This window comes from Lytechinus variegatus, chromosome 11 (assembly GCF_018143015.1).
Source record: "Lytechinus variegatus isolate NC3 chromosome 11, Lvar_3.0, whole genome shotgun sequence".
NCBI lineage: Eukaryota > Metazoa > Echinodermata > Echinoidea > Temnopleuroida > Toxopneustidae > Lytechinus > Lytechinus variegatus.
Genome location: NC_054750.1, coordinates 21605897 through 21613053, shown reverse-complemented (window position 1 = coordinate 21613053; position 7157 = coordinate 21605897).

Sequence of the window (7157 nt, the reverse complement as noted above, 5' to 3'; positions counted from 1 at the left end):
GATATATATATACAACGAGGGTGAAATAAAATAAAAACAATCTTGATTAACCATTCTGCAAGGTTACTTTTTACATATATTTCAGATAAAAAATAAAAAAATGAGGAAATGGAGGGATCCACTGAAAAGGGGGGCTTATTAATTTGGATCCCTCAAAGAAGATGGTATAATTATGTATAACACACTGTAAAAACTGTGGTGTTAATAGCTGACCACACCCTGAGGTGTTAAAATTACACCCTAAAGATTGAACATAACACCAATGAGTGTAAATGTAACAACCAAAGGTGTTGTAATAACACCTATAGGTTTAAAACTAACAACACCAATTTAACACCGGTGTAAAATAACTGGTGTGGTCCTCTATGTACACCGGTTAACACCATAGTTTTTGCTGTGCAAACAAGAAGGAGGGGTGGTATACATAAAGTTATGCGATGGTGGATAAATGGAACATGGAGTTAATGGAAGGAAAATAAAGAAGAGTAACCGAAGGATAGGTTAGTTCTGAGGTATGGGTACATGAAAGAGAGGAAGAGAAGGAAAGGGAGAGGGAAAAAAGAGAGATAGAAAAAAAGGGGAAGGGAGGAAGACAAAGCTGGGTTATCGATCGCTCTATTGCGATTCGCTCTAATAAAATTGAAGAATTTGTTTTTTAGCTTCAGTTTAAAACAATTCAATCTAGCGCCATTATGATTTATAGTTTAATTGTGCCACCACAAGTGGCTTCCCATATATGTATGCGGCGACTCTGCCACGATCAATAAATGTCTCACAACCTATTCAAATCGTCTGTAGTTTCCTTTTATCTAATTGCGTGGTGGCTTACGGTGTGATCAGAATTCCGCGGCTAACTTTCGCTACCAGGATCAAAGAATCCGGATTGGGGGAAATCTCGCTCAGAAACTTGGGGACAGGCGCTCACCAGGTCTAAATGTGGTGTGATAGTTTGGGTAGGCATACAGAGTTGAGTATTTATAAAGCGTACGTAGTCCCATATATATTATGTACTGTACTGCAATGCGCGCCGCATCGACGAAGCGATGCACGGTCGTGGCGGAGCCCACCCGCGTCGGGCTCGCATCTCTACAGAGATGTGTAGCCGTCGCTGAGGCACCTCAGCGTAGGTGTCCTCCTGCTGTAGAGCATAAGTCTATCGTGACTAAATCTAAGAATGACACCCCATTTTTCCCTGCCAGTGTTAGGGGAACCCCCGAACAGTTGACAGTGGAATTGCATAGTGGTTCTCCTTTGAATTTGATAAGTGAGTCTACTGCTGATTTCTTTGGCCTTGAAGTTGTAATCGATATGTTTGGTTACAGTGACTATGTTGACCCTGAAGTGTCGTTTGCCTTACCATCTGGTATTGTTGGCATTACATCTTTTTCTCTTTTCTATGATGGATGTGAGTTGTATTATGATGGTTTCGTGGTTGAAGACAGTGTGGTGAACTTTGATGTGATGGCTGGGGCTCCCTTTATGGAGAAGAATGATGTTTCGATTCGACCTTCTAAACGCCAAATCATGTTTGGGGACTACCATACTTTTTCTTACATGTCATCTAATCAATTCCAATCTAATCCCACTAGTATGAATGAGTTAGATGAGCTGGATCGTGCAGTGGGTATGATAATGCAAGGATCTGAGAGTGAGTGCAAACACACTAATCCTGGATTTGACAGTGAGTGTAAACACACTCTTCCACTAAATGACTGTTCTCAAGTGCACAGAGAGATCATGGATGTTGGGTGTAATATAGAGGTGAATGAGACTGAAGCTGAGCGTCCACACATTCACCAGTCCAATGACAATGATAACATACACAATGAGGTCGAGTGTAGTGTTGGAGAGAATGAGACTGAAGCTGACCGTTTACATACTCGCAAGTCCAATGACATTAATAACATACACAATGAGGTCATGGATGTTGAGTGTAATGTAGAGGTGAATGAGACTGAAGCTGAGCATTCACACATTCACCAGTCCAATGACAATGATAACATACACAATGAGGTCGAGTGTAGTGTTGGAGAGAATGAGACTGAAGCTGACCATTTACACAATCGCAAATCCAATGACATTAATAACATACACAATGAGGTCATGGATGTTGAGTGTAATGTAGAGGTGAATGAGACTGAAGCTGACCATCCGCACATTCACAAGTCCTATGACAATAACATGCACAGTGAGTTCGGACTGATGACCAGTGTGGAGACTGAAAGTGTTATGACTGAGTATGATGTTGGAAACCCAGACTTGGGATTTACGTCACCACTACGTGAGTCGAAGATGGATGGTGAGATTGGTGAGACGTTGAGTGAAAGCGTTGAGATAGTGACAGTCACAGAATCCAAAAGCTCTAAGCCTGCTGTGAGTACTGAGGATAATTGCAGTGATCGTGCTAAGCTATGCGTAAAGACAGTAGGTGCAGTTGGGTCACATTACAATTGTCAGGTACAACATCAACATGAACATATTAGTTGCAGCGGTGACCTATCGTGTGTAAAGGTCGTAGGTGAATTTAGGCCACAAAACAACAATCAGGAAAATTACCAACAATTTTACAGTGTTCCTGATACTGAGCCTAGCTCTGCATCTGGTGTTCCTGGTACTGAGCCTAGCTCTGGCATTCCTGATACTGAGCCTAGCTCTGGTGTTCCTGATACTAAGCTTAGCTCTGTTCCCGACACTGAGCCTACATGTAGCTATGGCGTTCTTGATACTGAGCCTAGCTCCGGTGTTCCCGGTACTGAGCATAGCTCTGGCATTCCCGGTAACGAGCCAAGCTTTGACATTCCTGATACTGAGCTTAGCTCTAATACTAAGCCTTCCTGTAGTGTCATGGTAATGAGCCTTACATTAGCTCTTTTGTGTCTTGTCTTGAACATAGCTCTAGTGGTAGTATGCTCTTGTTTCATCGTTACTCATGTTTCGGAAGCGGAGCCTAGCCTTGCTGTTGCAGGTTATGTACACAGTGCTGACATCACTTCAATAGAGAATTGTGCCATCATTCGATCGCTTTCGCATGACCTTTATTCTCCTTTCACTACAGTAGAGAACCGTATTCGCGAAATCCATGATCGGCTTGAAAACCGAACCGCTGACTACCCGTCAGACATAGAGTACGTCAATGAGAGTATCCGCAGTACAAATCGTTATTTCGGTTTCGTTCGTTGTACACGTGATCATGATATGCCCAGACATGTTTGTGGTGTCTGCAACGCAGATCGTTTTCGGCATTTCGTCTTCGTTCATTGTACACGCGATTATGATATGCCCCGGCATGTCTGTGGTGAGCCGTGTCACCGCACAGACGCTTACCTTGATATTGCGCTGTGTTCCTCTCTCATCAATAGTAACCATCACTATACGAGTCTCTTACCTTATGAGGTGTTCTATGGATGCACAGCTTACATGCATTCTGTAGCTAGTATCATCTGGTCGCCCTACATGGACTGTATAGCTTATAGTACAATAGACAAGGATTTGGCACCTTGCCTTAGTCCCAAGACGCCTACTCTCCTACAGAATCTTGCTGATCGATTGATATTGCCTGTTGTCCATCATGCTACTGATCCTGATGTGATTTTGCTGCTATCTTACCTGTGTGACTACATCTGTTCTGGTAACCAGTCCTCTGCATATGATGTCATGACTAGTCTTCCCACCTCATGGCTCTTTGAGGACGGAAAAGCGGCCCACAGTAGCACACCCTTACTCCATGTTCATGGAAGTTCGTCACGCACCGTATTACCTGTGTCCGACCCAGTCCGTACCCCTGCTGTTGTTGATCAGCCCTTGAGGATCCAACCCCCCGTTGGATCTTGGCCTAGATGCGTCGCGACCATTGAACACCAGGATTGGCTTCTATGGACTTGTGGACCTCGCCCACCGTCGCCCTTTTCTGATGGAACTCACATGATCCCCAATCCCATGATGTACCTCGCATGATTCCCTACCCCTGATGGAACTCACTTTTCTGGTCGGAGTGTGGTTGTAATGCGACCTTGGCTTTCTGGACTCTTTCAGGCTCATATGATGACTTCGCACACAATGATTTTCGCCGTGTTTGGTGACTGCCCCGTGGGCTTTCAGTTTTTTTTTCCCACTTCAGCATGCACGGTGGCCCAAAGCCCCCCCCCCCCGCCGTGTCCCTTGGTAATATCTGCAGGAGTGACAATAATGTTTAAAGTGTCTACATTTTACCAGTGGTGTATTATGTTTTTTATTATTCATTCCCTGTATTGTTACTCATGTTTTGCTTGGGGATACGGGTATGGTTTCGCTATTTTTGTGCTTATTTTTTATTTATAGATATATACAAGTATAGAGTTGCAGTTGGTTTTAAGTTTGTCATGGTTTTACCACACAACGAATATCATTGTGTTACTACACTGATTGGATGCAGAAAGTTTGGTTAAATTAGTATTACGGCATACTATAGTCTTTGTTTCGTTTTTGAGTATTTTTTTTATGCCGTGTGTGCATACTTTCGGCCGTTTAAGATTATTAGTAGTGTACTGACCATATTTGGAAACAAGCCTTATTTTTTTTGTTTTTTATATTCAGTAGTGAATCCACATGACTTGTTTCATTTGGTCACATTTTTTTTGTGTTTTCGTATATGGTCGTGATTAAAGAGTGCTTTTGTGGTATTATTTATGCCTTTGATTTGTTAGAAGTAGCATGTATGCGTGCTGTTGTACATTATGTACGCAATTTGACCAGGCAGTCAATTTCTTTTTTATTGTTTAAAACAAAGCGAAGGTAGTTGGGATTAGTGTATTGTTTTAATATATTTTGAGGTTTTATATTAATGACCTGTATAGTGGAATTGTTATATGTCCTTTATCCATACTATACGTATATGGCTATTATTTGAGGTTTGTTATATTACTCGTATAGGGGAATGGATTTGATCCTTATCATTTGCACAGATCATATTTAGACTGAAACAGTTATGGCCATTTTTGATATACCTACTGTTTAAGTGTAACCCTACTTATGTTATTCTGTTACTTGAATATTGAATATTTTTATTGGTGTTCATACGTTTTGAATATGATTTCATACAGTCAAATTGAAGCTTGATTTTGGATCTGTTTAAAGGAAAAAAAAGAGAGAAAAGAATGAAACGTAATCACGCCATTATGATTTATAGTTTAATTGTGCCACCACAAGTGGCTTCCCATATATGTATGCGGCGACTCTGCCACGATCAATAAATGTCTCACAACCTATTCAAATCGTCTGTAGTTTCCTTTTATCTAATTGCGTAGCGGCATTTATAATGTAATGGCTGAGAGGGTTCCGGTATTTAGGGCCGTAAAAAGTAATATTTTTTGTTCAAAGAGATTGCGGGTACGGGGAAGATAATAACGGAGGGATTGTCGGGTTGGGCAACTGTGGTGCTGGTGTTGTTTTTTGTAAACATATTAATCAATCATAATTAGTAGTGCATTTATTTGCGATTGTACATTAATTTCCCTGTATATGAAAAAGAAACAAATCTGGAAATTCTAGATATTCAACTTGTAGAAAAACTTCTCGGATTTGGTTTTGATAGTTTATGGTCAATGTTCTGATGATTATAATTATTAATCATGTGTTTCTCATAAAGCTCAAATTGCACAGTATAATGGGGTTTTTTCGCTTGTCGCAGTACAATGGTCAAAATATTTTTATAACGAGTGTATATTTCACGGGTTTTATTATTTAGATTAGTTTTGTATTTATAAAAAAAGATTGTCTTTTCGGTTTATTGATCTTAGAAAAAGAGTTTGTTACCCGGCATGGAGACCTAAGGTCATTTTATAGTTACTCGCTTGTTCTGTGAATGGTATACAAATTGATGCTTTAGAATATTCATTGAAACTATCGTACGCCTCAGCCACATCTGATGAAATATAAACCTGTTGCCAATCATCTGGCAACCTGTTGCCAGGAACCTGTGTAATACTTCAACTACTAATAGTTTTATTCCCATTGCAACAAACAAAAATTGTTGTAAGTTTTCTTTCATACCACGTTCTGCTGTTGGCTGGCGCATACATTCGTAATTCAGAAGCTTCGTTATTCCGAAGGTTCGGATATTCCAAAGGTTCGTTATTCCGAAGGTTCGTAATTCCGAAGGTTCGTTATTCCGAAGGTTCGTAATTCCGAAGGTTCGTTAGTCCGAAAACTAAATGATTAACTAACCTTATTTCGTTTTCGGATTAACGAACCTTCGGAACAACGAACCTTATTTCGTTTTCGGATTAACGAACCTTCGGAACATCGAACCTTATTTCGTTTTCAGATTATCGAACCTTCGGAATAACGCCACAAATGTTCGGATTAATGAACCCTTTTACGTTTTCGGATTAACGAACATCGAGGTATAGGCAATTTACGTATTTCGGAATTACGAACCTTCGGAATTACGAAGTGTAACCGTTGACTGGAACAACTTATCAAACCCAATCAAATCAATTCTCGACAAAGAAATATTCAAAGTACCAATCCAGAAGCACTTAAACCACTGTCAATACTAAGCAACGCCTCTGACCTCTGCGTAACGACCATCAGTGCACCCTACCTCTGCCCGTTTGGTTTGACCCCTTGTAGAGGAGTTGGGCAGTATCCTGGAGGTATGTAAGTAACCATTTTTTGAACGATGATGCAAAAATTTCTCTTTCAACTTCGCCCTTCCCCAATCATGTTGATAAAAAATTCTAACTTCAGTCACACCATTTTTTCTAAGAACCAAAACTATTGTTGAGGATTAAAAAACCCAGTCACGTTTAATTTTGGAGAAACATGGTTGTGTTAGCTCAAATTGAAATAATGCATTGAAGGAAACAAAATCATTTACAAATTTCATTCTAGTATGAGGAAAGGTTATTGCACTAAAACATGTTTAATTCATTTTGTTGGATTTTGTTACGAATGATATTTCTGAAGGCCGTTTTGCATGTTGTCGGGGTGTTTCTTCTCGACTTGCAAGAAGCATTCGGCGACTCTTTGTTATTTGAATCATTACGTACAGCTAAACTTCCAGATATATTATATACCAAGATTCAAATTCCGGCTTCACATGCAACGATACCACACAGTCTTTCACCCTATTTAATGAATATGTTCTCAATTATTGCAAACATTCACAATTACTTTAC